This window comes from Arvicanthis niloticus, chromosome 13 (genome assembly GCF_011762505.2).
Source record: "Arvicanthis niloticus isolate mArvNil1 chromosome 13, mArvNil1.pat.X, whole genome shotgun sequence".
In the NCBI taxonomy this organism is placed as follows: Eukaryota; Metazoa; Chordata; class Mammalia; order Rodentia; family Muridae; genus Arvicanthis; species Arvicanthis niloticus.
Genome location: NC_047670.1, coordinates 12,270,563 through 12,291,210, shown reverse-complemented (window position 1 = coordinate 12,291,210; position 20,648 = coordinate 12,270,563). Strand labels below are relative to the sequence as shown.

Genomic DNA, 20,648 nt, shown 5'->3' with positions numbered 1-20,648 from the left:
ACTTGGGAGGGACAAGAAAGCAATCATGGGGGAAGCAGGAGGTAAGACCTGGGTAGAAGAGGGGACGGGGGGGGGGGGGGGGAAAGAGGGGGTATGATTAGCTATTGGGGGTGGAGGGAAAAGCAATGAATCCCTGAGGGCCAGCAGAATGAATGGAAACAGGCAACCTCAGGAACTAGGAGGTATGAGGACCCTCTAGAAACTCTACAATGTATTAGAGACCTGGGAAGTGAGACTCCCAGGACTCAAAGATTGGCCCATAGTTCTCTTTTTGAACTGTCTTTATTCCATTTTAATATTTTTTATGTTAACTGCTTAATTTATTTAGTCTGCTTTCATGGCCCACCTCAGGCCTACCACTCCGACACTTGCAGGCTCTAGTTTGCAGCAGATGGCAGCCAGGAGGAAGAAGGCTGGAGGACAATCTATTGGGACAAACTTCTCCCAGAAAAGCTTTACACTGAGGTCAAAGTCCAGTGTGGGAGTCAGACAATCAGGATCAGCATATACCCGCCCAATGATCTCACAGAGAATGACCCCAAAAGAGAAAACATCCACTGTGTCATCAGAGCTCTTGCTACTCAACATCTCCAGTAGGGGTTTCCCACCACGGTGTAGCGCTTCTTGTGGTCGCTCTTGCTTGAGGTGCTTTTCTTGGTGCTGGTCTTCTCTACTGGAGACCTTTTCCTCTCTTCTCTACTATAAGACACGACAGTCCAAAGTCTGCTACCACCACCGTCTTGCATCCATTTTGATGAGACAGTTGTGTGAGTTCAGATCCTCGTGGATGATGCACATGGAGTGTAAATAGGCTATTCCAGACGAGATGCCTTTGGCAAACCTGACCTTCTGTTGCCAGGGGTAAAGGACTGTAGCTTGTGTGTGGGTGTGGGTCCTGTTGGGCAGAGTTGTGGATCCTGAGTGTCCGCAGAGGCTCAGGGAGGTAGAAGCACAGGAATTTGACTGAGTTCCCTCCATGCTCCAGGCAGACGCTGGGCTATGAGAAGCCACCGGGGCTCTGCCTAGGCATGGAGAGGTCTCAGCCTAAAGTCCCGCAGGGGCAGGGCTCCTGAGTGGGGGTCTCCGGGCTGAGGTGACTGACCCAGAGGCCGGTGGTCTCTGTCCTTGGGCTCCCAGACACCGTTGGGAGCCGTGGAAGAACTGAGACTGAGGACGGGGACGTTCAGGCTAGACTGGCCTGCAGCCAAGAGGGACAAGAGAGAGAGAAGCCCAACAACGCCCCTGGGAGTAGAGACTCTTGGTTACATCACTCGCTTGGCTGGGTCAGCTAGCTTGCTTGAATTGGTGGTCTCCGCAGTGAAGGTAGAGAAGTCCTCTGTGGGAGATTAAACAGCAGCTCAGTAGTCTAAGGCTCCCTCCATGGTTCTCTACAGCAGGCCCTAAATATACGGGGAAGTCCATGGTTTTAAAAGGTTTATTGTCATGGTGGAAAGTGGATGAGCTGTAATGCTTAACACCCCCCCCCCTTCCTCAGGGCAGACCTGAGTTAAATAGGGAGGGAGGAGGGAGAAGGTTCTAGGAAGGAATGCTTAATTGGCTACACCCTCTGGCATTTAGGTATCTCATTAATATGGAGACCTCTCGAGGCCCTGAGGCCTGTAGTCATGCCCTCTACCTGTGGAGGGGCTGGTAGGGGCATTGACCTATGTGACTGAAAGGCACTGATCAATGGAGGTCTTTGTCCACATGTCTGGGAGCCTGGAGTCTGAGAGCAAGGCATGTCCAACATGCTGATTGTGAATGTCCAGTAGTCTGCATGTGGAGAGAAAGCTGGGTATCTAGCTGTTACTGGTCCAGGGACTAGGGGACAAGGTCATGTTCAATCTGCAGCTGAAGTGTAGAGAGCTTTTTGGGGCTGCTTGTTTCTAGACACTTGGCAGGAATTTGTCAGTGGGCCAGGACAAAAGAAGTAAGTTCAAGGCAGGAATCTGACTTTGGGTCAGAACGCAGGAAGTAGGCGAAAGTTAAGAATATTTACATTTGCCGGGCAGTGGTGGCACACGCCTTTAATCCCAGCACTTGGGAGGCAGAGGCAGGCAGATTTCTGAGTTCGAGGCCAGCCTGGTCTACAGAGTGAGTTCCAGGACGGCCAGGGCTACACAGAGAAACCCTGTCTCAAAAAACCAAAAAAAAAAAAAAAAAAAAAAAAAAATTACATTTAAGTTAATGCAAGGCTCAGAGCAGATTCAGCGGAGGCATGTGTGGCATTCCTTTTGGTCATCCTGACTAGTCCCCAAGGTGTTTATGGGATTTTGTTCATTGCCTTGCTTGTTCCTTGACCGAGAACTGATCTTATCATTTTGCATGTACTTAAAATGGTATAAAAGCAGACTGGAAAAAAAAAAAAAAGTAAACCCTCTTCAGCCTCAGAACTGGCTGGGGTCATGCAACAATGCTGTCTAATAGTGTTCTTTCTTTTTAATCTTTACTCCTGCCCTGGAGAATCTCTTGACTGATTGAGCTGGCTTGGTCACTGAAGTGTCTGACTTACCTGGTTAATCACATCCTCCATTCCTCTTCTCAGAGAGTGAGGACAGGGGTCCCATTGATCTCCAAGATGCAGTCCTCAGGGTGGATGGCATGTCCATTGTTGGGACTGATGTGTATCTAGTTGACCTCTTTCACTTGCACAGTGGTGGCATAGAAGAGGCACCTTCCACAGACACAGCGAAGCCACATCTATGCTCAGTGGTGGCAGGCATGGAGATGAGAGTGACAGAGTAGGGCAGCTGGTCCTGGACAGACTCTGTAGACAGTCTTTCAAACATAGGTACCAGCATCACCTCATTGTGGCACTTCCCACAGTAGAGTGTAGCATGCGTACCAGGGCATATGCATCCTCATCCTCAGTGTTCACCTTGCGATTCATACAGGCAAAATACTCAGGGTGTTACTTAAACGCCCCAGCCACCATGGCAGGCCCTGCCATCAGCAGGAAGCATCCATGGCAGAATTCTCCAAACTTAGCCCAGTAGCCCTTGTGGCAGTGCAGCTTCCTACTGGTCTCATAGTACCATTGGTGAGGGATTCCTGGCATTCTGAATGCCTGAAGGGGTCTCTGAGGTGAAGTAAGCCAGGACAGACAAGTAACTCCCCATCTTCTTTCCACATCCAATACACAGGCTCAGCTGCAAACCTGTCTGAGAGCACCTGTGGCTGGCTGCAGACAGCCACTATAACAGGCACCTTTGGTTGGAGCTCAGTGCTCACCTCTGCCTCTGAAGCAGCAGGAACAGAGAGGACTCCAGGCCCGACTCCTTGGCAGATTCCCGAAGGAACACATGGCTGGTGTGTCTCCTACCCAGTTCTCCGGAGCTCCAAAGCTCTGTAGCTCCGTCTCCCCCACCCTCCCCCACGGGGGCTTCAGGAGAAGTACCTCTCTTCAGAGGCTAGAGACACACAGGCATTCTGGGGGAAGGGGTCGGTGACTAGCTAAAAATGAAATGCTGTTATCAAGTTAGTCCTGTCCTTCAGTCCCACCCATCCTGAATCTCATTTTAATATTAAAATTATACTGGTTTCCTAAATTGAGAAACCTTTAGCTTTCCTTAGGTTAGAGTAAATTAACACTGTGGTTAATCTATTGTTTGAAGATTAGAAAGTTGCTGTGTAGAATAATATATTCTGATACCCTTTGCAATGGTAGATCTTCGATTATTTGTCTACCCTCCCAGTTATAGTTACTTAGGCTTTCACTTTCAGGATTACATTTGACAATTTTCTCTAGATACTCAACTTTATTGTTGTGGTGTTAGTATATAATAAATTCAAAAAATTATTTAAATCCCTCTTTGTTTATGGCTATGGAAAATTTTATTTCTAAACTTATCTGTTCACTGCTTTCTTTTTTCTGTTGGACTTTAGAGATGTTTCATTAGTTGGGTTGAACTTTTGGAGAAGCAGTTATAACTACTTTACACGGCCTCCTCCCTTACTGTTTCCAGCATTTTCTGCCCAGCTGTGGTGTTCGCTTTTCCTATAGAATGTATCTTCCTCAGTCTCCTTTCCAACATTCCTGTAACACAATTTTTTCTCCTATTCCTAGATTTTGCAAAGATATAGATGCGTTTTCAATTCTGGGTAATTTTTAGAACTTTCTTGCCTGTTTCAAGAATCTTATGTTCTAATTATTTACTGTATTTCTTTCTAATCATTGTCATTTTATGACTCACATTTTTGTGTATTTACACATCCACGCTCTAGTAGAACTGTTGAGAACCCAAAGTAATTGAACTTCCAAGTGCAGTTGATAGCCTTTTAATTTTAACTCCAAGGACTTGAATCAAGAGGTGGGATGTTGGACACCTGAGAAAGCCACAGGAGGGAAGCCTTTGGGTTTTCCTATTCTTTCATGGGCTGCCAGCCTGCCATTTCAGACACAGACATGGGCTATATCCTGCCAACTGATGCAGACATTTCCCGGAGTGGGCAATCCCCTGAGGCCAGCTCTATAGAGGGTACTACTTTCAGATTACCATCTGAGCCCTTTGTACAGCTTAGATAAGCCCAGGTTCTCACATAGGCAGGTACATGAACAAAAACTACAACATGTTTAACCACTCAGGTACCCTGTGAAAAAATTCGTTACCATATGTCTGTACCAGGCAAAAGAGATCGAATAGAGTTGTGGCTGATAGAAAAGGAATCAGGTCTTGTTAACCACTGTGTTTTCACATTTCTACTCATTTCTACAAGTTAAAACTATGTCCATATTCAATTCAGGGTACTGACACAGCTGCTTTCTGTACGAATTTCTTCCTACTCCTGGTGTGTGCCCTGGCTGCACATTGAATTCTCCAGAGAAACATTAAGCGAATGAGAATATCTGGGTATACTCTGAGTGAAGCCCGAGCTTCAGGATTTTCAGCCACATCACCCATATCCCAAGGCCCTGACAAGTGACTACAGTATGTAGCCATGGTTGAGTGCCACTAATATCACTTGGAGTGACCATGTGCTTCTGTTGTGTGCTTCCTAGATCATCCTTCTCCCCCTTCTGTCTCGTATTTCTGATTCACTCCATTAGTTAGTATTGTTTAGAGGAACAGGAGTGATAGAATAGATGTATGTCAAAAGAGGAGTCTTTAGTTGGTTTATCTGATGTGATCAGATTGGGCCAGCAACAGCTGTCTTACACTGGCGAGGCCAAGAACCCATCAGCTGATCAGTCTACCATGCTGGCCACCTCAATAGGCCCAATCTGACTCTGAAGGCCTGGTTCATCATTCCATGTTGGGAGCCTAAAGAAGCTGAATCTAATATCATCAAAGGAATCCTTATCAGCAGCAACTGAGTAGAAAAACTCACCTGTAAGAGTGAACATCAGCTGAACAAAAAAGCAAAGCTGCTTCTACATCCTTTAATCTGGGCCACTACCCGAAAGTGCCACCCACATTCAGGGTGGGTCTTTCCACATAAGCGAAGTCATTCAATACAGTCTCCTACATATATATTCACGGGCCAACCTGATGTAAAGCATACCTCATTGAGACTTTCCCTGAGTAATTGTAGATTGTGTAAGGTTGACAATCGAAGCTAATTACCATACTCAGTTCCTTGGGTATTCAATTCGTCACTCTATTCATTTCCTCAATATCTATTATTTACTGTACTCCAGGCAACAGGCTACCCAACAGTAGAAAATGAATAAAAGCCTCTGTGTAAATAGATTTACAGTAGGGAGAGCTCATGCTTAGCAAGAGGGTCAACCTCCAAGACAAAGTGGTCCATGTCAGTCTGCTTATCTCTCTCTCTCTCTCTCTCTTTTTTTTTTTTTTTTTTGCTGTTTTTGTTTTGTTTTTTGTTTGTTTGTTTGTTTGTTTGTTTTTCGAGACAGGGTTTCTCTGTGTAGCCCTGGCTGTCCTGGAACCTCACTCTGTAGACCAGGCTGGCCTAGAACTCAGAAATCCGCCTGCCTGCCTCTGCTTCCCAAATGCTGGGACTAAAAGCATGCGCCACCACTGCCTAGCTTATCTGTCTTTTCAATCTTGCCTAAAGTAAGCCAGAAAAAAACTACAGTGGATTGCTCACAATCCTGCTTGGAGAATGCTTATGAGGCGGGTGTGCAGGTTCACTTAAAAAGTCCATTTGAAAACCTCAGACAGGCCGGGCGGTGGTGGCGCACGCCTTTAATCCCAGCACTTGGGAGGCAGAGGCAGGCGGATTTCTGAGTTCGAGGCCAGCCTGGTCTACAGAGTGAGTTCCAGGACAGCCAGGGCTACACAGAGAAACCCTGTCTCGAAAAACGAGAAAAAAAAAAAGAAAAAGAAAAAGAAAAAGAAAAAGAAAACCTCAGACAAGTAAAAATGTTCATTGTTGGCAGAGTAAATTGGGACAAGCCAAAGAAATCTGTGACCAGGAAAGCCTTAAAAGCCACACATGTAGACTTGTGTCATGAATATCTGTTACCATCTTTCTTAGAATTTTACTTCCCAAAGAAGTAGGTGGCCAACTTCCCTTTTTTCTATTACAAATTGTGCCATGAATATCTGCTGCTGTCTTACTTAGAATCTATACTTTCCAAAGTGGATGGCCAACTTCCCTTTTCCTATCACAAATTTCTCTTTTTCTCTAAATGGCTGCATTTATAGATACTGTGTACATAACATCATCTCTGAGTCATGATGGTGAAAAACAACTTCTACCACTCAGCTTTTGATACAGCTGACGTCTACAGATATGCACTGACTGGATGATAAAGATGATCTTCTGCCAAGAAGGGTTGCCCTTAGCTGTTCCCTGCCTGGATCATGAATATCCTTCACCCACAACTTGGAGCCCAGGAGACTGTGTTACATCCTGGGTCAAAACTGTAAATTCCTGGGTGGATACCAACTCAGGGTGTCTAAAGAGAGACTGTCCTGGGCCTGAGATCCATATGCACCAAGGAGAGCAAGGAACATGACTTCTGAGAAATAAAAACAAACCCACCAAATTAGGACAGTTCTTCTTCCCAACTTGCTTCATACTTGTGGTTTGAATATGCTTGGTCCGGGGAGTAGCGGTATTAGGAGGTGTGACCTTGGTGGAGAACGTGTGTCTCTGTGGGGTTTGGCTTTGAGACCCTTCTCCTAGCCATGTAGTAGACAGTCTTTGCCTGTTGGCATTTGCTACAAGATGTACAACTCTCAGATCCTCTAGTGCTGTGCCTGCCTGGACAGTGCCATGCTCCTGCCTTGATAATAATGGACTGAGCCTCTGAATCTGTAAGCCAGCCTCAATTAAATGTTGTCCTTTATAAGAGTTGCCTTGGTCATGGTGTCTCTTCACAGCAATGGAAACCCTAACTAAGACTTCACCCTCTGAAGCCCAGCTTAAAGCTGAGCTGGAGAGATGGCTCAGCCATTAAAGGCTAGGCTCACAACCAAAAATATATGAGAAAGAAACTAAACAGCTTTCAGAGTAGACCTAGGGCTAGGCATTCTACCCATAGGCCCTTAGGCACTTTTCATACAAGAAGTCCCAGCTCCCAGGTAGCATCTGCCTATGTCATTTTACACAGTTTTACTTAACTGTGAGTGTGAGCTGTGCCTGGCTTTCAAAGCTCCAGCAGATGGAGAGTATCACATGGAGAGACATCTCGAGGCTACCATAGTTACACATGTCCACATGTCCACAGCTAACAGACAAAAGAAAAAACACAGAGGCAGAACAATGCCAGTATGCAGAAATCATTCTCTCTCCCCCTCCCTTCCTTTCTCTCTCTCTCTCTCTCTCTCTCTCTCTCTCTCTCTCTCTCTCTCTCTCTCTCTCTCAGCTCATTGTCTTTTCATTGAATACTATTGTTTCATTTCCTTCTGGAAATTCTACCCAGCCCTTGGCAGCTACATACTCATCTCTTTCCTAGGTTGAGATGTCTTAGAATGAACCCTGTGGGGTCTTATCCCAACAGTCCTGGGGATGAGAGAGAGACAGAGAGAGAGAGAGAGAGAGAGAGAGAGAGAGAGAGAGAGAGAGAGAGAGAGAGAGAGTGGAGATAAAGGGGCACCAGGGATGAACAAAGGGAAAAGACAAGCTACCACAAAGCCTCACGTTTGTCTTAACTAACTCCTGGAAAGTTCTGGAGCTATCACAGCTCCTTGGAAGATCATGATACATAAATCCATGTGACTGCATGATGGTGTCTATACATAGGTGGATACTGAGGAAGGCTACCTCTGCAACTCAAGCAAAGAGGGTTCCTAGGCAGAGATAGTCACTGAGGGAAAACTGTGGCAGATAAAGCCAGTCCACCCACCAGGGTTCCCTCAAGCCATGTTTATATCTCATTCATTGAAAGGGACTAAGGAGAAAAGTCAGAGTATCTATGACAGTCCTTAATTTGTAGGCTAGAGGACTAGTATTTGCTAAAGGACTAGTATCTGCTAATCTCCTCTGATCCCCTGATATCAAACATCCATTGCAGATTTGGATAAAGAGGTATCTAGGCATAAAATATGCTATCTAACTTCCTTTCTGTGGTGATTTGAATAAGTATGACCCTCATAGACTTATGTGTTTGACTACTTGGGCAAAAGAAAGTGGCACTATTAGGAGGTGTGGCCTTGATGGAGTAGGTGTGGCCTTGTTAGAGGAATGTGTCACTATGAGGTCTCATATGTTCAAGGTATGCCTAGTATGGAACACAGTCTCCTCTGCTGCCTGCAGGTCAAGTTTTACAAGTCTGCACCTCCAGTCAGTACCATTTCTGCCTGCATGCTACCATGTTTCCAACCGTGATGATAATGGATTAAACGTCTGGAACTGGAAGATAGTCCTAATTAAATGTTCCCATTTATAACTGCTGTGGTCATGTTGTCTCCTCACAATAATAAAACCCAAACTTACATATGTGCCTTCCTTAGTTGCAGTAGCCATGTTTTGGCTAACGAGATATAAGCAACAGTGCTATGTGAGAGTTCTTGGAAAGCTTTTTAAAAAGTTACTGACTCCTCTTTCCTACTATCTTTCACATTGCTTCTTCTTGGAAGATGAACACAGTGGCAGAGCTCTGGCAGCCATATTGGACCACGAGTAATGCTAAGGATGGAAGATACTAGCATCGTAGGTCAGGAAGACAGGCAGACCTCAGTTCCTGATGACCCTGGAGCTATGCCATACTTCTGTTTCTGAACTTCCTTTTATAAGAGAGACACACATATCCCGTTTAAGCCACTGCTATTTTGAAGTTTATGTTTTTTCAATTTATTTTAACCTTAACAAATTTAGGAGCCAAGCTCTGCCAAAGATCTCTACTTGATTAACATACAGATTTTGTACTGCCTTCAGTGATGGTGATCCATCTTTCTCCACCACCACTGCTGCCTAAGCAGAAGCCTCTCCAGTCTCCCTTTACTCTTCACCACATCCAACAATTTTATCTACACAGCATGAAAAGTGTTTGTGATAAACGTGGACACATCACTCCCACCAGTGTTTCAGGGAACTCAAGCTCTACAATTTGTGGTTGATCACTTTGTCATATGAATTATTAAAACAAGGCTTGCTTCATATCTGTCCCTTCTCTACCGTACAGTTTTCAAAATATTCATAAGTATGTCAGGAACATTTCCTCCAGGATGACATGACACTCCACTATAGCTAGCAGAAAGCCATGATTTTATTCACGGAAGATGGGCGTGGGTGAGTCTAGATCTCTTCTCTGAACCATGGCAGCAGCCTTTTTGCATCATACATGTCTTTCCCCTTTGGTAGGGTACGTCAGCCACCACATAAACACTTGTTATTCCTGGATCAAGGTCTTGTGTACAGTCCTGCCTACCCCCTCTCACTCTGTGTGTGTTTGTTTGTGTGTGTGTGTGTGTGTGTGTGTCTGTAGGTATATGTTTGTCCACATGTATGGAGGCCAGAGGTGGATGTTGGGTGGCTTCCTCTGTGTTTTATGCTTATGAAACAATGTTTCTCACTGAGCTTGCAGCTTAGCTAGATTGTCTGGCCAACAAGCCAGGAGGGGTCATCTGTCTCTCTTCCTGACCATGCTGAACACTGGAGTTACAGATGCAAGCCGACATGCCTAGCTTTTACATGGGTACCGTGGAACTCAGGTCCACATGGTTGTACAACAGGACCTATATACACTGAACCACCTCCCCAGCCCTTAAACCTGTTTTTCAGAAAACTGAAGATTCCAGAGTGCAGTGGGCCCAGTCCTATCAACCAGCTGTTCTTATGCTACCGAAGTTTCCAGTAGGTACTACCGTGTTGTACACATTTTCTATTTTCACTTGTAGTGTAGACTTCATATATTTTTGCATTGATGTAACAAAAACAATACATTTATTTCTTTGATAGTTATAATTCTCATGTAGTTGTACAAAACAGTAACAATATCCTCTACCTGTTACTCCAATGGCAGCATCTTATGCAGCCATACTACAGCAACATAAGAAAAGTCACATAAGCCTGGCGGTGGTGGCGCACGCCTTTAATCTCAGCACTTGGGAGGCAGTGGCAGGTGGATTTCTGAGTTCGAGGCCAGCCTAATCTACAGAGTTAGTTCCAGGACAGCCAGGGCTATACAGAGAAACCCTGTCTCAAAAAAGAAAAGGAAAGGAAAAGAAAAGGAAAGGAAAAGGAAAGGAAAGGAAAAGGAAAGGAAAGGAAAGGAAAGGAAAGGAAAGGAAAGGAAAGAAAAGAAAAGAAAGAAAAGTCACATCTTAATTTCAGGTAGGAATCTAAATCTTAGGCTGTAGGTAATTGTGGTTGGAGAAGCAGGGTTCCTCACGACAGGGTGTGGGTAGTTGGCTGGAAACGCTCTGGGTTCCTCCAAGGGGAAGTTAGGCCCTGCTGCTGTGACTCACTAAAGGTCTCTCCAAGGCTCCTCACAGTGAGTCCCCAATGACATGAGAAAGTCCTTGGGTTTCCAAAACCGGTTTATTGGCATGATGGATAGTGGATGGATCTGGATGCACCCGTCATAAAACCCAGGTCAGTCCTGAGTTAAATAGAAGGGAGAGAGGGGGAGGTGCTGGGGAGGAATGCTTAATTGACTCCACCCTCTGGCCTTCAGGTACCTCATTAGTATGTAAATCTCTGTAGGGCCTGAGGCCTGTTCCTCCTGACTGTTGGCCATAGACCTCTCTGTACGATTGCTAGTGGAGGGCTGAAGCTAAATGAAAAGAACCAGGGCCTGGGAGCAGAGCTGAACTCCTGCCTTCCAGTGTCCAGTTCCGGGGTCCCAAGCTCTTGCTCGACCAAGCACCCAGCTGCTTCTCACAGCCCACCACACCACAACAGTCTAGAACAAAGAAGTAATTTCAGACAGGAAGCTAAATTTTAGGCTAGATCAAGGAAGTAGACTTCAGACATGAAAATTACTTTGGCTAGGACAGGGAAGTAAGTAGGCTCAGCTATCCTGATAAGCCCCTAGAAACAGTGATCATGTGTTTCACATAATTGGGTTTAATGCCTTGCTTGTTCTTTGACTATTTGTGTTTATTGTATTGCTTGTTCCTTGACTATTTGCATCTATTGTATTGCTAGTTCCTCAATCTAGAACTGACCTTAATATATGCATGTAATTAAAATGGTATAAAAGCAAAATCGAGAAGGGGGGATGGGATATGGGATTCTAGGGTGTGCTGCACTACGACCCTAGCAGGAGAATAACTTCTAACAGCGGTTTACTCAGGAATTCTTAACAGCACAGGGAGAAAAATGGTGGAAGCCCCCCCCCCCCCCCCCCCCCCCCCCCCCGACACCCAGGTCCGCAGCTTATATCCACTACTGGGAACCAACAGGAGACTGCCACGCTTCACCCAGCCATAGGCCCAGCACTGCACATGCAAGATCATCCCATGCACAAGCGTGCCTCAATGCCAAATAAGGAGTTGTTTTTCTCAAAGCACTTAGGAGCTCAACGCCATCTTTAGGTGTAGCTCGGGCAGCCCCCAAGAAATTGTGAAAGGAAATGATATCTGTATTATAAATAAATAAAAAGTACAATAAAAAAATTAAAAATTAAAAAAACCAGAAAAGTCACATGGGTAAAACTTGAAACAATATAACACAAAAACTTGTACTGGCCTTCATACATATCTGAATATTATATATATTACATATAATATATGGCTTATAATACATAAATTTATAACATATTTATACAATATAATATAGAATATAATATATTATATATAATATAAAAATTAAAATATAGTAATTTATAAGGCAGCAATACTTATAATGTGAAGCTTCAGTATAAAATGAATAATACACTTTCTAAACTTCTGTTCATAGGTATTGTGTGCTATATCTAGATGCTTCTTGTGAAGAAATTCAATTTGATTAAAAGGAAAAAACTGTTTAAGATTTTCTTTCCCATTGGGATGAGCTGGAATTGTCTACCTGCTATTAATGTCCTACAAGTTCTGGTCTTATATGTCAGGTTGATGCTATCAGGTCCTTTGCCCAGCCTATGAACTCTAGAAAATTCTCTAAATAGGTCTAGATGGTTCTCATATGACTTTCATATCAGGGGGAGATCTCAGTCCTCTGGGAAGTACTGGCTTCCTTTTTCTTAGTCTGGGTGTAGTTTCTACTTCTGTTTTTATGTTTTTATTTCCAGATAAATTGTGGATGGCCCTAATTATTGTTGGAATGGAAGAGTAACTCTTAGCAGAGTAAGAGTGTTAGAATAAGTTGACTGCCTTTTTTCCTCTGTAATATATAACTCTTGGCTCTATCCTTGGGCAGACTCCTGATTAATTGCTTTTCTCTGAGCAGTGCCAGCCCAGAGCCATCCTACGATGCATTAGGGGTTCATTGTGTGATGTTGATAAGCTGCAGAGAACTGGGGAACTGGTGAGAAGGAGACTGTGTGCGTGTGCGTACATAGAGACAGCATGTTTCAGGACACTGAATGGGATATTTGGCCCAGAAAAAATGGTTTTCCAGCCCATTTAATTCATTTCAGTGGTGTGTCTGGCACTTTGTACCAGGCATTTCCTAGGTTTGCCTGGCTCCTGTCCTTCTCACGCACAATGTGACAGAAGCTGCTGCTTGTGCAGCCCTTGACCCTGTGTGTACCACTGGCTGTGCCTAGAAGTTGTGAGGTGGAAGGTTGTTATGTTAGACCCAATCCTTTGAGCTGTAGAAATGTAAGCTTTGTCTGGGTTCCATGTGCCGAAAATGACCTCTTGAATATCTGTGCTATTGTTAGTGACTTGAAGGGGCATTGTCAGTCTCTTAGTTCAGCGCTTTGCAAACTGTCTGCCTATAATAATGGTATCCTTGCCTGGCTGGGGTTCTTCTCCTAAAAGCAGAGTATACCTTAATGAGCCATAGGAAGGGCAAGGGGATAGACCTCCCAGCTTTGAATCCTAGTGATGCCATCTATGGATACAGATTTAGTGTTTCCACATGAGTTAAGTTTGGGAAACTATAGGTCTCCTGGAAGAGTTTCAGGACCCTTGGAGTCAAATATAAGAGCCTAGAACAGGAGCAGGCACACAGCAGGCACTGGGGCAATGTTAATGCCAATCCTTACTGTAGCTTTGAGAATCCCAACAGGCCACAGTGTATGAGGGTGGAAATCAAAGGTAGTATTTTTACCAGGCATCTGCCTCAGTTTTCATTGCCCAAGGTTATTGATGAACAGATGTATTTAATACTGGTTTTGCCATTGCTAGTAGAAAAATAATACTCTCTTTTCTTCCCAAAGAAATTCATGACCTAATCACAGACACCTACAGGGGTTTCTTTACATAGCAAAAAGAAAATACTGATTACAGGAAGGAAAGATGATCTTGTATTAGTAAACTGGCCTCTCCAGGCTATCATAGAAACCCGTAAGAGAGAGAGAGAGAGAGAGAGAGAGAGAGAGAGAGAGAGAGAGAGAGAGAGAGAGAGAAATTTTGCACCTGGAGAGACTGGAAAAAGTGGTATGGTTACAAGCAAAGAATGCCACCAGCTACTGGAAGCTGAGAGAGACAGGAATATGGTCCTCCTATAGTCTTTGGAGGGAGAGGGTTCTGCCTCAAGTCAGAGAAAGTCTGGGCTTCTAGCCTCAAGAACCGGGAGAAAGTGCCTTTGTCTTGTTTAAAAGAGACCAAGTTATGGTGATGTGTTACCAAGGCCATGGGAAGCTAATATATCATTTAACTATTTATTGAAAGTATTACTATGGCCACAAATATAGTTTTTATTTTTGCACTCTGCTTTTAATGTAGTTTCTCTTATTTTCCTGATTTTATTGGGAGAAATATGCAAAACTAGTAGAGCCTAGATTGAAGTTATCAGCAGCAAATTTTTCAGCCTTCTATTTATATTTCCCAAGCAGTGAAGAACTATTTTGCTCAATATTAATCTTTAATCTTCCTTGAGTTTTACAGAATTCTGGTATAATTCACATTCAAATATTCATCTCTATTTTGATTCTTAGTAAAGAATATTGATATAGAATATGGATCTGAAGGTTAGGTTAAAAGTTATTTTATTTTTTTAAAAAGTAAGTGATTTACACACACACACACACACACTTCATCATCATCATCATCATCATCATCATCATCATCATCATCATCATCATTCATTAATGATGTCTTTACAGAGTGTAAGTCCTGAAAATAATTACTTTTTACTTCACATTTCCAACTATCAAACCACAGGCAGAGAGGTAAGGAGAGAGCTGGCTTACTCTGCCAGTCTGCATGCTAGGGCCTAGTTGGTGAGGGATCTCTAGCCTGCCTGTCCAGAAAGAAAGGTCTCAAAGGGCTCTGGCATGGTCAGAAAGACCAAAGTGTTACAGTTCTCTTGAGGGGAAGCCAGAGCAGGGCAGGCTACTGGAACTCTTCCACAGCTGCCACTGCCCCAGAGATGGTAGTAGGTGTCAACAGGCAGTGGACAGATAGAAGCTGGAGGCAGAAAGCAGGAAGAGGCTGCAGTGAAACTTGCACTCAGCTTGTTGTGTGGGTCAAGGTCTAGAGATGAAAGCTTTTGGAGAGAAAACTCTTCCCTGGACTGATACAGCTCAATAAGTCAGGCTCTCTCAGATGATCTTTGGTGAAATATTTCATGCACTTTATTCCTTGTGGACAGGGACCTTATAAACATTTTTTTAGGTCAAGTGGGATCTAGGGGTAAATCTTCCCATTGACTCAGTCTGAGATGTTAGGGATTCTATATTTGCATGGAGAAGGACCTCAGGTGTTGTTCCTCTGTGACCTCAGGTGTTGTTCCTCTGTGACTTACTGTCATGACCCTCATACTGAGAGCTGGTTGGAAGCTGGTTCCAACTCCTGCAGTTCTCAATTATGAGATTTATTGGGGTTCTGAAGTTGCTACAAACTTCCCAGGTTTTTAGTCTGGTGGCATGGTCCATGGTCCATTACCCCACACTATTTTCCCACTTTTCTATGACAACTGTGTAGCATGTTCTAAGCCATGGACTTGGGGTGGATTGTGACTACAGAGACATGCCACTGACCTTGCCTAACCTTTATAAAGATACTTGTTCTTGGTTTATAGAGGATTTCTATAGAGAACTAGGCCTTTTCTCCTGGGGGAAAAAAACCACAAATTCCCTAGATTCTCACACTTTGTGTTAGCAATGGTCTAGATGTCTCTACAAACAGTGAATGAGAGAACTATGAGCCAGTGATCCCAGGAGAAATGCAAGGTTAGGTTCTTCCCACTCTGGTCCTAACATTTGATCAATAAGGAACCTTACTGCCTATGTGTCTTTGATTAAAGATGCTTAGACATTGATGACTTATTGGCCTTGACTGGCAGCCCTGGTATCTTGCTGGAAGGAAGCTAAGGTGCAGGTGTGAAGCTCACAGACTCATAGTAAGTGATGGTTCTGATACCCAAAGAGCATAGAACCTGGCTCAGAGGTAGGGTGTGGACAAACATGCCAGAACCATAGATATCTTTCCATAGATGGCCAGTCATCATGTCAGATAATGGGGAAGGAGCCAGGAGCCATATTGATTCTTTATGGAAGGGAAGGCAGGTACTGTGTTTGAAAGAACAAGAGATGCCCTCCTGACAGTAAGTCTTTAAAGAAGAAGAGAAGCATGTAAAGATCCTGAGCTCTAAAGGCAGAAATTGTGTAAGAAAAGGAGGCTTTGTAGGATAAGAAGCTCCTTTGTTCCTTCTTGACTTTGTTTGATGTTTGTATTCCGTGTACTAATCACAATTTTAGAAAGGTTTTAAAATGTGATTGGATACTGATTAACTTTTCTTGTCATTGTCACAGGGGAAAATTAAAAATAAACAGGGTTCAGTTGAGCAAAGACAAAATGCTTTGTGGAATAATTTAAGTTCCTGGATAAAATTTTTATCACCCAGGTCTAAAGTTAACGCAGGGATTGTGATCAATTATCAGAAAGAATATTAAGTAACTTGTCCCAGATTTTAGAGTCGTGAGGTTAGAATTAACATTTCTTAATGCCAATTTCCATGTTGTTATTTTTTAACAGCTAGACTTAAATTTTAGAGTAGTTTTAGTTTCCATAGTTTCTGAGCAGATCAGAGCCTCCATGTATCCTTTGCCTTCAGACATTCATAACCTCTCTCTTTTACAATTTATTCTATTGCTACAAAAAGAGACCATAAGACTTAATTGAAGTCCTTCCCCTTTGCCTGACATGATGACTGGCCAGCCATTGAAAGATACCTATGGTTCTGGCATGTTTGTTAAGTTTACAGTTTAGAGGTTTAGTCCACTAACATCATTGCAGAGAGCATGGAGGCAAGCAGGTAGACACAGTTTTGGAGAAGTAGCTGAAACTACATTCCAATCTGCAGGCAGCAGAAAAAGAGCCTACTGGACCTGGCAGGGGCTTTTGAAACCTTAAAGTTCACCTCCAGTGACATACTTCCCCCAACAAGGCCACACTTCCTAATCCGTATAGTCTTTCAAACAGTTCATCCCTGGTGACTAAACATTCAAATAGATGAGCTTATGGGGCAGGGGAGCATTCTTATTCAAACCACCAGACTCTCCCTCTAGCAGCATCTGCCAAGGAGAGGCTCATTCATACAGTCAGTAAATCTATATGGCTCAATATGGATCTAGATTACATTAGAGTTGCCTGATGCTGTTGCATTGTACAGTCTTTAGGCTTGGACACACGTGTCCAGAGAACACATGTCTACTGTTATAGTGTCATGCAGAGAAACTTTACTATGCTAGAAAAAAAATCCCCTGTAATGTATGTCTTCACCTGTTCTCCTCTCACTCCTGGCAACCACTACTACTTTTAACTGCCGACATCATTTGCCTTTTCATATAACTGGAGTGTGGAGCCTTTTCAGATTACCTTCTTTCACTTAGTAAAACTCATTTAACTCCCCCCATAGTCTTTACATAGCTCAATAGTTTCTTTCTTTTCATGTTGAAAAGTATTTTATAATCCAAGAAATCACAGTTGATGGATGTATCCATTCACCCTCAGAAGAACATAATATTTTCTTCTGAGTTTGGATGAATATGACAAAGCTCTTGCAATCATCATGAGGGGGCTTTTGTGAAGAGATGCTTCCACTGCCATAAGGCAGATGTCAACCACTATGATTTCTATGTTACCTGGTGAAATTTTTCAAAGAAACTGCCGAATTATGCATTTCCCCAGCAGTGAGAATATCTTTTTTAATATCTTCGCTAGCATTTGAAATTCTTAGTGTTATTGATTTTTACTACTTATAAATTTATGTTGCAGTCTGTAATTCTATTGCTGTGACAAGGCACCCTAACCACAGCAACTCTTATGCAAGTAAACATTTAATTGGAACTTGATTACATATTCAGAGGTATAGTTTATTGTCAGCATGGCAGGAAGCATGGTGGCATGCAGGCAGACATGGTGTTGGAGAGGTTGCTGAGAATTCTAAGTTTGTATCATCAGGAAACAGAGAGAGAGAGAGAGAGAGAGAGAGAACTTTGGGTCTGGCTTGAACATTTGAAACTTCAAAGCCCACTTCTAGTGATACCCTTCTTCCAACAAGGTCACACCTCCTAATAGTGCCATTCCCTGGTGACCAAGCATTCAAATCTAGGAGCCCCGAGGGACCACCATTCCTATTCAAATCACCACAATTGTTATACTACTTAATTAATGTATTTGTTTGGGGCAGTATATACACATGTGTAGCACCATATATGCAAAAGGGAAGAGGAAAAATTGGGGAAATAATTTTCCACTATCTTAGTTCCAGTTATCAAAATTAGGAGATTTGGCCAAGTGGGAAACAACACTACCTGTTGAGGCATCTCAAGAGCCTGGTTTTTGCCACTTTAAAAGAGGTATAGTGCTTGCTCGTGGTGTCACCTAATGACCCATGCTGTTTAACATCTTTTTACATGCCTCATTAATAGTTGTGTGTCTTCTTCATTGAGGTACCTGTGCATACCTTTGGTTCAGTTTAAATCATATTATTTATTCACTGTCTTATTGTTAGGTCTTAGGAGTCCTTTGTAAATCTGTTATCAGAAAAGTCTTTTTGCAATTATATTCTATATCCTGTGACTTGTCTTTATTCTCTCGACTCTGTATAATTTTTTGCCAAATATAGATGCTCACTGAATATTAATTAAAGGAATGAATTATTTAATAAAAAACATATCTGAAATGAAATATAAAGGCTAGTGGTTTCAATCTAGGTGCTGTTCAACAGTGAGTGCCTTTTCTTTTCATTCATCAAGATATATTTTCTCAATTCGTGTTAGAATTTTTCAATAAAAAGATTAAAAAATAAAAACACTTATGAAATTATAATAAATATAATTTGAAACATTAATTTCTACCTTATGTAAACTGTCTAGTTCCTACATTTTATAGATGACAAAACTCAATCATAAAGGGTCAATATGAATCACTTCAATTAGTGGCCTGGGGACCAGATTCCCAACGAAGGGCAAACAGACCTAGTACCTGGTACACCTGATCTTTGGATCTCTGTTTCTTTATCTATGAAGTTGCAATTATATATAAAAGACCTCAGAGGGACTTGCCTAAAGATGATGCCTAGGCAGCACCGAGCCTAACCTTTGCCAGAAAACTGATTAGAAATTGGCTGTTATTGGCTGTGGTGAACGTCATTGTCATTGCCATTGCCAATGATGTTGTGAATAGCCTCGGTACAGGGCTTTGGACCAGTTGTCTATGAAGTGATTAATGAGTTTTATATTACAATGTCATTTCAGAAGAGATGGAGGACACATTTCTTGACTTTTGAATTGATATTAACAAGTACAATGATAGGACTTGTTCAAAACCACAGAACTTTCTAAGAACGTAAAATAATAACCAACTCCATGGATAAATGGGAAGTGGTATTCCTAGGACTGTAGAATGTTAATATTTACACTGTGACAGTTGCATCTATTTTTATGTTATGTCCCTTTTGCCCATATTTGTTCTTTTTTTCTCCCTAAATCAGCTTTGCAAAAATACCAACAAGCTCCTTGCCAGAACCCAGATGTACTTCTCACTTCTCATTCCAGCTTCTGGCTCTGAGGATGCCAGTGAAATCTTGGGGTAGAAATGGGGCCATCAAGAATCTCATGACATGCTCTTCCCCAAACATCCTTGGGACTTACTTATCTTTGGGGTCTATTGTTTCTGCAGGTATTGCATTCTTGTACCTCTAAGCATTTGTTAGTGTGAACATGTTTAATATAGATATTTAAGGAACACTACATTTTTAAAACCCAGAATTTTAACATTTCCTTATTCCTGGGGTCTTCCAAGTCCAGAAGTACTTTTGGATCTTACTGAGCCTGAAAAAGATCTGCTAGTAGTAATGATGTCAGAAACAACAAGCACTCAGCAAATGTGCAGAAAGAAAATGAACCACGTGTCTCTGAGATTGGACCACTTGCCAGTGCCTTCTTGTTCTGGCTCTATGCCTTCTTGGCACATAGTACAGGCTCTTCCTGAGGTTCTTCCTTTCTTCACACAGGAGGGTACCAGTAATGTCATTTTCTCACTAAGTACATATAAAGATGATGGAGTCTAAGTGTGCACATTGCACAGAGCCAGACATGTTATAAATGCATAATAGCAGCCAAATACTGTTAGCTTTTCATGGTTGAAACACATTCTTGGGATAATCACACAACAAAGACTTCTCTCTGAGGTCCATTGGTCCTATTGTATTGGGAACTGTAGTAGCTGAAAACAGTGGGAATGTAACAGAAAAGCAAAATCTTTCAGCATATAGTCAGAATGAGAAAAGACAAAAATTAAAGAATAAAGAAAAACAGCACATGATTTTGAATACCTTTCAAGGGCATGCTTCAAGGACATAAAACTGTCTCAACACATGAAGTCAGCTGTACCAAAAAGACTGCCTTTGACTTACAGATAATGAAACTGAGCTTTGGATGGGTTAAAAACTTTCCAGCCATAACAGAGGAGAATTCAAACCCCAACCTCTCCAATAGTCAAGTCCATATATACTGCCAGCCTATCTCAATATATTGTTCATAATAGTAAAAGACTTGAGAAACAAACTAAAAGGCCAATAAAGGTAATGGTGAAATCAATGCTGAAATTTGTACATAATAAAATACTAGTCAATATATACATCCCTTGATATCCAAGTAAACAGACCCTGAAGCTACTCTGTGGCACAGAAATATAAGGTACCAACTCCAGAGCCTCCCTGGGGCTCATATATAATGC

General features: G+C 42.6%; 1 pseudogene; it reads right to left on the bottom strand.

Moving 5' to 3' along the window:
* Positions 1-324: 324 nt before the first annotated feature.
* LOC117718686 (LIM domain kinase 2 pseudogene) lies at positions 325-3,058 on the bottom strand (annotated as a pseudogene).
* Between the last annotated feature and the right edge of the window lie 17,590 nt (positions 3,059-20,648).